The sequence below is a fragment of the Nanorana parkeri genome, unplaced genomic scaffold (assembly GCF_000935625.1).
Source record: "Nanorana parkeri isolate BGI_ZX_2015 unplaced genomic scaffold, ASM93562v1 scaffold149, whole genome shotgun sequence".
Classification (NCBI taxonomy): domain Eukaryota; kingdom Metazoa; phylum Chordata; class Amphibia; order Anura; family Dicroglossidae; genus Nanorana; species Nanorana parkeri.
Genome location: NW_017306417.1, coordinates 1,408,856 through 1,418,137, shown reverse-complemented (window position 1 = coordinate 1,418,137; position 9,282 = coordinate 1,408,856). Strand labels below are relative to the sequence as shown.

Below are 9,282 nucleotides of genomic sequence, written 5' to 3'. Positions count from 1 at the left end.
CCCCCCAATTCTGCTGTAAGGACTTACTTTAAAATGATGCATCTTGATCATCTTCTTTCCAGTAGTTTTCAGCAGTCCCTCCAGCGCTGATGTCTGATCCAGCACTGACTGCGGCGTCTTCTGTATCCCATGGTGTCTGTCCACATGCACGCTGCATGCATTGACTTGCACTGTGGTCTCTCCTCTTCTCCCGGCTGAAGATCTCTGCTGCGCATGTGCCCGTGCCATGATCCTTCACAGCCGCTCGAAAATCTTCAGATCTTCAGACGGAAGCAAGTGGCGGAGACACAGACACGTTTTTACCTATTTGGTAACTTTTTTTGCATATATCTACTGCTTGCTAGCTGTAGATATATGCACACAAGAAAAATTGGAGGTTTAATTCTATTTTAATACTGCAGAATGAACTTGGAGTAGCAGCCAATCGTAAGATTTTGACAGATCATGTGAACAAGCGGTTTTCCGGGCTTTTTTTAAAAAATTATTCTAACTCATTTTAATAGCTTTCTGCCTACTCCAGAGTCCTAAAGCCAGCAGATAGCTTAGCCATTTTTTAATGCACAGCACTGCAATTATTTTTTTAAACAGCGCTATGGCTGTGTTAAGGTCATGCCGCTATTTTATAAATGGCCTGGCTTGATTTACTAAACTGTCAGCCAGCCTTGTCATCACTATAAAAAGTAAAAATCTGTGCACAGTGAGGGTAGATCATAAAGATGGCTACCGAAAACAACCAACTGGATTCCAGTTCTCCTTTCCCAATCCAAATAAGAAAATAAAGGCAAAACTCTGATCACAGGGCTGCAGAAAAACTGCTGAGCATTGTCACAACGTGAAGACATCACTGCTATATACTGCAGCTGACGGATGACAATGGAAGCATTCATCAGTATCAATGCAGTGCAACATCTAAAAGTCACTCCAATGTGTACTCAGCAGTCCAATGCAAAGAGTTAAAGTCACACCAGTCAGTTCCATTACTTAAAGTGAACCTGTACTTACACCATACTGGGCAAAGTGCCAGCTTCATATTATAGAAGGTAGTTTATTGAGACCCTGGGAGGATAAATACAAATCCTACCAGACATTTACTGAGACAGAAGAGATCTCATCTACATGAATGAGCAAAGTGGCAAGTTTACTTTAAACAGTAAGAGAAAATGTTTAGGGAAACTCTGATTACATGGCCGAAAAATCACAAAAGAACCCATAATGCACTGCATTGCCCCTGGTCAGATGGGTCCCCGAAAGCCAATGATCTAAAACAAGCCACCCCCTAAGTATAAAAATGAAGGGCTCCGGCCAGCCATATTGTCAGTGTGTGTTTGAGTTGGTCAGGAAAAGTTGACCAGTATGTATAGGGAGAGATACTTTGCTATATCATTCTAAACAGTGATGGGATAATGTGGGGTATTCTATTTTATTTTGTAAGTTTGGGGTGCACAGTGTACACTTGTTGCTGGGCAGTTGTTGGAGCTGCCCTTTGTAGGCTAAATACTGCTGCATTGTTGTGCAGCATCTGAGATGCACCTAAAGCACCACACATTACCCCCCTTTCCTCATCACCAGAGTTTAAGTAAAAGCCATTCACCAAAAAATTCTACAGTGAGAGGCAGAGGTGCTGCACATGTGTAGAACACATGTGCCTTTTTCCCCCCAAATGTCTGACCAATAAAGGTCTGAATACACCCAGCAGATAGTTGGCTGCTATACCTACATCCTCCCGGGGCAAAGCTGCCAGTTGTCTGCCAGTATTACTAATGCGTCCTGTTACCCTCTGAGCGGACATGACACTGCATCATCGGGAGCCGGCGGCAAGTACGCAGGAGATAGCCAGCTCCCGGGGATGTCAGAGAGGAAGATAATGGCATAGGACCAGGTTGTGCCAGGTAAGCACGGAATGCAGCAGGACATTGCTGGATTCGCTGGCAAGTGAGTATATATTTTCTGAAGGAGGCGGTGCAGAACAGGTATATATGTGGGGGCTTGGCGTGAAACTTTAAGCTCGTGTAAAACTGTCACTGACACCTCACCCCCTTTCCCGGCCCTGTCAGTTGCGACTGGGGCATTTCCCACCCTGCATTGTGTTGGGGGGGGGGGGGGAGTTCCTCAAATTAAAAAAAAAAAGTTGCCATCAGTACATGCCCCCCATGGCAGTGTCCAGCATCCTATGCTTATTTTTTTTTGTCTACAGTTTGTTTCCCCACAAAAAGGAACAAACTAAATATCAAGAAAAGTTCACATCGATTCCAAGATGCACCTGACTTCTACTTAGATAAACTGACCGGAGATAAAAGCATCTAGACGCAAGGTGTGAGGATACCCATCGGAATCCCTTAGGCGCATATCTATGCATTTACAAAAGCTGTTTAAATGCATATAAAAGCACAGTGGCTTAGTGGTTAACACTTCTACCTTGCAGCACTGGGTGACCCCGGCTCAGATCCTGGTCAGGACCCTTATCAGCACACTCCAAATACATGCTGGAAGGTTAATTGGCTTCTGTCTAAATCGGTCCTGTATGTGTGTGAGAAAGGGATCTGCCATTGTAAGGGCAGGGACTGATGTGCATGTGCAGTATGTAAAATTGTTGGCGCTATATAAATACCTGTAATACATAAATAAAACCTAATCGCACAAAGTGTGAATGAAGCTTTAGGCAAGAACAAAAAACAAATAAAAGTCACTATTTTAAACCTGCACAATGGGTGGTGGGATAGGATCGGTTGGGGGAGAGGTTTGCCCAGAGCTAACTAAAATAAAATATTGCATAATTGGAATGAAATAAGTTAAAAATAAAGTTTGGGCTCTTCATACACTTTATTGAACCCCCTTCTATTCCTCCAGTATTGTGATCCTGCCTATGTACAGACAATCTATACAGTCATATAGAGATGGGGGCTTGGCATTCCCTATACATATCACTGTACCTCTGCTGAGTACAGACAGATATACACATCACTATTCCCACATATTTACACAACCGGGATGTCACTTTAAGTTCTGAAACCATCTACAAAACTTCCAGAGACATCTTCCGACCACCTGAGAACATTATACAAGTTCCGAGGACTCCGGATCCCTGACCTTCCATAGATGAGAAGATGATACAGTGTCTCCGGACCCCGCACTACACTCCTACACTTCACACACCCGGGCAGCCTCCTCTGTCATCGCTGTCCTTCACATCCCCATCCTCAGGGGGGATCGGACTGGTCCGGGGCAGTGACACTATAGGAAAGTTTCGGAAGTTTCATACTCACAGTGATGGAGACTCGGGACGGGAGGGCTGATCCTCTGCGCTGAGCTCTCCCCGGGACCGTGTTCGGGGGAGGCAGGTGACGGAGGAGGATCCGGGTGGCGGAAGGAGGTTGTCACCGAACACAATGACAGCTCAGGAGAGACGCGCTGGAGGATAAGACTTCCGCTTTGCTGGACCCAGGTGAGATGAGGCTGCAACGTAGCTAAGGCGAGGTGGCTGGCGCGCATGCGCCGGCCGGCTTTCACCTGCACTACGCCCTTACCTGTCACGAAGGTGGGTGGAGGGGCGGGGCCAGAAGGGGTGTGTGAGTGACGTCACTCGCCACTTGTAGTCCGCTTATAGCTCGGTCTGTGGCACTCGGCTAGTTCAGATGAATGAGCAAGAAAGAAACATGAAGGCTTGGCATGCTGAGATCTTCTGAAGATGCTTGTTGCCTGGTCGTCATGCTGAGCCTTGGTCTCAGTATATGAAGCAGGGGCGCCTCCATTATGAGGCAGCCTGAGGCGATAACCTCAGGTGGCATCTGAATGTGGTGCGGCAGGTGCAAAGGGGGGCAGCAGCACGGGCAACTAACAGCCCCCTTCTCCTGGCCACCTAAGGTGGCGAAAAGTTAGGGAGGGCCCTGATTGGAAGCACCCGTTCACACTGCGACAGCGTGCACTCCTTTTTGCGCTGCTTTTTTTTGCATCGCATATAATGCAGCCCTTTCATTGCAATGTGCTGTCCTATGTATAACAATCACACAGAAAAAGTCCCTGTGCTTTTCCTTTTCAAAAGCGTCGCTCCAGAAGGCATGGAATTTTGCCACCGTACATTTTGGTGCAATTTCACACATGTGTAGCAAGGTGCGCTGAGGTGCCATTAACAATAAAGTGATGCATTTTGGCACACTGCAGCAAAGTTCATCTTCACACATTGCCGCAGTGCACAGATGTCTCTTTTCACATGTGTGTCTGCATCTTCATGCATTTTTCAGCGTGTTTTAGACCTCTTTCACACTGAGCTACATCAAAAAAAGCGCTTTTTCAGCGCTGATTTGAGCTGAGTGGCATTGAGCTACAGTGCACATTTTCTCACACTACGTAGTGCTTCTTTTGGCAGTCTAGCCTATTGGGGCCAAATCACACAAAATCCACTGGAAAAATAGGTCATGTACGAGCTCCATTGAAATGCATTGGACAAGCTACATTGAGCGATATTTTAGCGATTGTTGAGCTGAAATCGCGCTACAAATCACTCAGTGTGAAGCTTTTTTAGTTTTTGCCAATGAAGCAGGATACAAAAAGATAACAAAGACACCGAATGTTCCTAGGGACACCTCTGGAAGGATAGATCACAAGTTCAGTTAAAGGAACAGTGGTTACACTACCTGGAGGGGGCAGAAAAACTAAGCTATTAACGGCTGCAACCAGATTTCCGAGAGGGCAGGCTGAGAAAAGCCTTTGAGTGACTGCAAAAGACCTGCAGCAAGACTTAGTGGCAAGAGGTGCTGAGGCCCTATGGATCAGCGGTATGTCTGGAGGAAGAAGAATGAAGCATACGTTGAAAAGAACACTCTTCATACAGTTAAGCATGGTGCTTGCTTGGTGATGCTCTGGGACTGCTTTGCATCCTCTGGCACCGAAAACCTGCAGCGTGTGGAAGGCAAGACGGATTCATTGATGTATCAGGAAATCCTAGCAGAAAACATCATGCCGCCCAAGTATACCTCAAATTCCACCAAGGCTTGGTTGCGGAAGAAGTTCTGGAAGATTCTACAGTGGCCATAACAGTCACCTGACTTGAACTACATAGAAAGTCTCTGGTGGGATTTGGAGAAGGCAGTTGCAGCACTCAAACCCAAGAATATCAGTGAACTGGAGGCCATTGCTCATCCGTAATGGGCTACGATTCCTCAGGAACACTGCCAGAAGCTGGTGTCCGGCTATGCATCGTGTTTGCAGCAGGTCATAAAAGGGTGCTCTACATGCATGCAATGAACGGGTGAAGAATTGTGAGACTGCAAAAGTCATTAAAAGTTGCATTTTTTGTTGAATTTGGGGAATCACTTGAAATATGTGTTGTGTTCATCTAATTCAATTGCATTTGTTTGATTTGTTCATTGCAAGCAACTGAAAGTCTGTAGATTTTGCCAGTAAACCTGATTTGCAATGGGGGTTGAATCATTTTAATTACAAAATCAAATCAATTTAGATTGTGACTCTACCTGTGTAATCATTGGAGCCCTGTGACAAGCCGGGTGCTGTGCTCTGTTTATTCTGGGCACACTGAGATCTGGATACAGATCGGGCGGATGCCTCACTGACAAAGTGCTTCTGGTTATACAGGGAGAGCCATGATTTCCCAGTGTAATCTGCAGGACCGAGTTATCGGTTTGACAGCTCAGAATCGGTCAATATTGGGTTATCGGTTTGACAGCCCTGCACAGAACACGGTTGGGTGATACATAGGCCCCCACCCCAGCTGTGACCCCCTCAGCATTGCACCCAGTACGGGTGCCTCTTCTGCCTGGGCCCCAGCCCGGCCCTAGGTAACAACTTCTCTGAGGTTTTTATGGCTTCCTGTGACTCTGTTTAGGATGTGCTCTCCCTGACATGTTCTAAAGTGCAACTGAAGCCCAAACTTTTTTATTTTATTTTTTTGGGATAAAGTGGAAATGGATTAGAACGCTAGGCAGGTGTTTATTGCTTTCTGTGTCCCCTGTTTGTCCTTGTGACCTTTATCACTGAGGCCTTCTTCACAACGAAAGCAGTGCGTTCCAGAGTGGTAGCTGCTGGAACGCACCGCAATCGCTCACAAAACTGCTCCCTACGTTCTGGGGAGGGGGCGTGGCGGTGCATTGAATTCAATGGCACCAGTTCCACGCCCCCCCGCCTGCACTGCGATCGGACGTGTGGCAAAACTTTGCCTGCGTTCCATTCCACTGCAAACGCAAAAAATAGGGCTTGCTCTATTTTTTTGTGTTTGCAGTGGAACGGAACACAGGCAAAGTTTTTGCCACGTGTCCAATCGCACTGCGGGCGGGGTCCGATCGCAATGCACCGCCACGTGCGTTCCAGCAGCTACCGCTAAGTGAAAGAAAATCCCAAATTTTGGGTTATCATCAGAACAAAAATAGATGGGAAATCTTCCAATGGGGACACTAGTTCTGGTGACCCTTTGGTGGACCACCAGGGATTCCCTCTCTTTGAAGGGATTTCCCTCACTTCCTGTTGTGGCTATTTGCCAGGAAGTGAAATCCCCCAATGGGGCACAGATGGAAAAGAAAAAGACTGACAGGTTATAACCTTCCTTACTTTGTCCAAAACTAAAAATACAAAAATGTGGTTTCAGTTCTTTAACATAAACTTTAAAGAATTTCCTCTTGTGTGTTTCTTTATGATGTCTCTCCAACCTTTACCATACCTCACTTATTATCACATACATCAAAATGATCATACATCTGATTACAGTATTTGCATGCCGGCATCACTTAGTTCTAGATGAAATCTCTCACATTGCTTCTCTGTAATTACCAACAATAGTGGAATCACATATGAATATGACCGAGGAGCTCTGGCTCATTAGAGGAACCAGTCAGAGGGTGGTTATGACACAACTTCCAAACATGAGTCATCTGCAAGCTGTCTGAGCTGCACCCTGAGCTATACACAGCCCAAAACCTCAAACACAGCACCAGTAAGAACTCAGAGGATGACGGATATAATTACAATCCTCTGCTGTCTGTTCTGTCTGCCCATGCTTTCCGTGTTTCTACGTGTCGGTGTGTATCCTGTGTTCCTAGGCTACCCTAGATAAGCTCTTTTTTTGCATATTATTTAGCTGTCCCAGAACAAGCATGCTGATCTGGGCTTTTGCTTTTCCTTTGATTTCTCTAGATGAGTGTTTGTCCTGACTCAGCAAGTATAGAAAAGGACTAGACAAGGGGTAGGCAACCTCAGCGCTCTAGGTTTTGCAGAACTACAAGTCCCATGAGGCATTGCAGGACACTTGACAGCCACAGGCATGACTCCTGGAGGCAGATGCAGATTTATAGTTTCACCGCAGCTGGAGTGCTAAGGTTGCCTTTCCCTGGACTAGACAACCTCAGCACTCCAGCTGTTGTGGAGCTATAATTCCCATGAGGCACTGCATGACCTGCAGAAGCAGAGATATGATGGGATTTGCAGTGTCAGCACAGCTCGAACGCCCAGGTTGCCTACCCCTGGTATAAAGTATAGAGGCAACCAGGGAACTAGCATTTTCTGAAGCAGTAAACAATACCAGGTACCCCCTAGGGCAGTGGTTCTCAACCTGTGTAACCTGAGGATTCACATTTGTCCTTGGTCATTAAGTCGCGGCCTAAGTCGCACTGCAATGGAATGCACTGAATTAGGGTACTGCACATTCCGATGCAGGCGTATGAGCTATGGGTGGTAGGTGCGTTTGGGGTACCATTCAAATGAATGGCAAGGTAACACACTTCCCACGCCAGAATTCACGGCAGGTGCAATTGCGTGGTATAGTGTGCTAATCGCATGGTTCTATGCATATAACACACTGTACTAGTGTAAACAGGCCCTCAAAAACACTGAGATTCTCACACACACACACTCCAAAAAATGTACAGATTTTTTTTAAAGTCCAGCCAGTCTCCCTACCTTACAAGAAATAGAGTGGATCCTCAGCTTGGGGTCCAGTGTGGGCTGCTGTGCTGTGACAGCCCTCCATCCATATGTGCATTGCTGGTATAGCTCCCTGTAGAGGTGCTGGGAGCCAGAATGTGACATCACTCCAGTCCAGGCACCTCCACAGGACATGTGAAGGAGCTGTAAGCAATGCATGTATGGATGGAGCTCTCTCGTGGCCATAGCCCCATCTCATCCCACCTGCAGCTGGTACTTGGGACCAGGCAGCATAGTGCTGTGCTGTGCTGTGCTGTGCTAGGGGAAGGCAGAGGAGCCTTTCACCTAGAAAGTGGAAGGCATGTGGTGACCCACTGAACACGGGGTCACGAACCACTTTTGGGTCACGACCCGCCAGTTGAGAACCAAGGCCCTAGGGCGCATTCAGATCTATACAGGTCATTGCGGTGCTGTCATTGGAGTGGACTGCTAATGTCACAAATCTGACCAAAAATTGAATACACACATTTTGCACCACAGCGCACAGTAATATATTGTGTCATGCTGTAACACATGTGCATTAAAGGTGTATTGTTTCAGTGCATAGGTGTTGAAAAGGGCCATACTGCACAAATGAATGCATGGTGTGTTGTCGTGCTTTGTGGTAACATTTGCGTTACCACAATGTACCACAATGCATAGATCTAAATGGGCCTTTGAAGTATAGGTAAAGACAAAACTTATTTTAAGTTTGGGATAACGTTTGTAACAGGTTCCTTGTCATTGTATTTATTTATTTTGCTGTCTGTGTCCTGTTGGAGAGATTTACATTAAAGTGACATTAAACCCTCAGATTTTTTAACATAAAACAATACTGCCTTACTGTAATCCATGGTTGTTTCCCTTCTCTTTGCTGCTCTTCCTTTTAAATCTGTATCTCTTCTCATGCTGGGCAGAACTTCTGTTTTGCAGCAGACTGCCTTGTCTCTGGAATGGATATATGGGGGGTGATTTACTAACCTAAACACACGCATGCACTAGGTGTGTGTGATTTTTACACAGCAAACTGTATTTATCAACCAAAAACTCTCTAAAAGCATATTTCCACTAATGCCATATATGGAAAAATCATGCACATGATGCATATGATGCATATATAATGCTGCTTCACAGTTTAGACAAAAATGGTTAGCTCATGCATTTACATTCCTGCATTCATCAACGCAAGCAACACAACATAGAGCTAATTTACACAACATCACCTTGCAATTCATGCTTGGCTTTGCACAACACACCTGCTGGGTGTGTACACACTACAAAGGCGTTTAGATTCCACCCATAGATCATGCTGGGAGGGAACACACTACAGAGGTGTATACTTGTTAGTGGCGTGTTTATAAGGTTAGTAAATCAACC

General features: G+C 45.9%; 1 protein-coding gene across 1 annotated transcript in view; it reads right to left on the bottom strand.

The window, feature by feature from the left end:
- GALNT3 (polypeptide N-acetylgalactosaminyltransferase 3) overlaps positions 1-3,282 on the bottom strand; it is a 35,877-nt gene extending 32,595 nt beyond the window's left edge. The window contains exon 1 of the mRNA XM_018554241.1: positions 3,264-3,282. The gene's annotated coding sequence lies outside the window, so the exon portion shown is untranslated. The remainder of the gene's footprint in view (positions 1-3,263) is intronic.
- Positions 3,283-9,282: the final 6,000 nt, after the last annotated feature.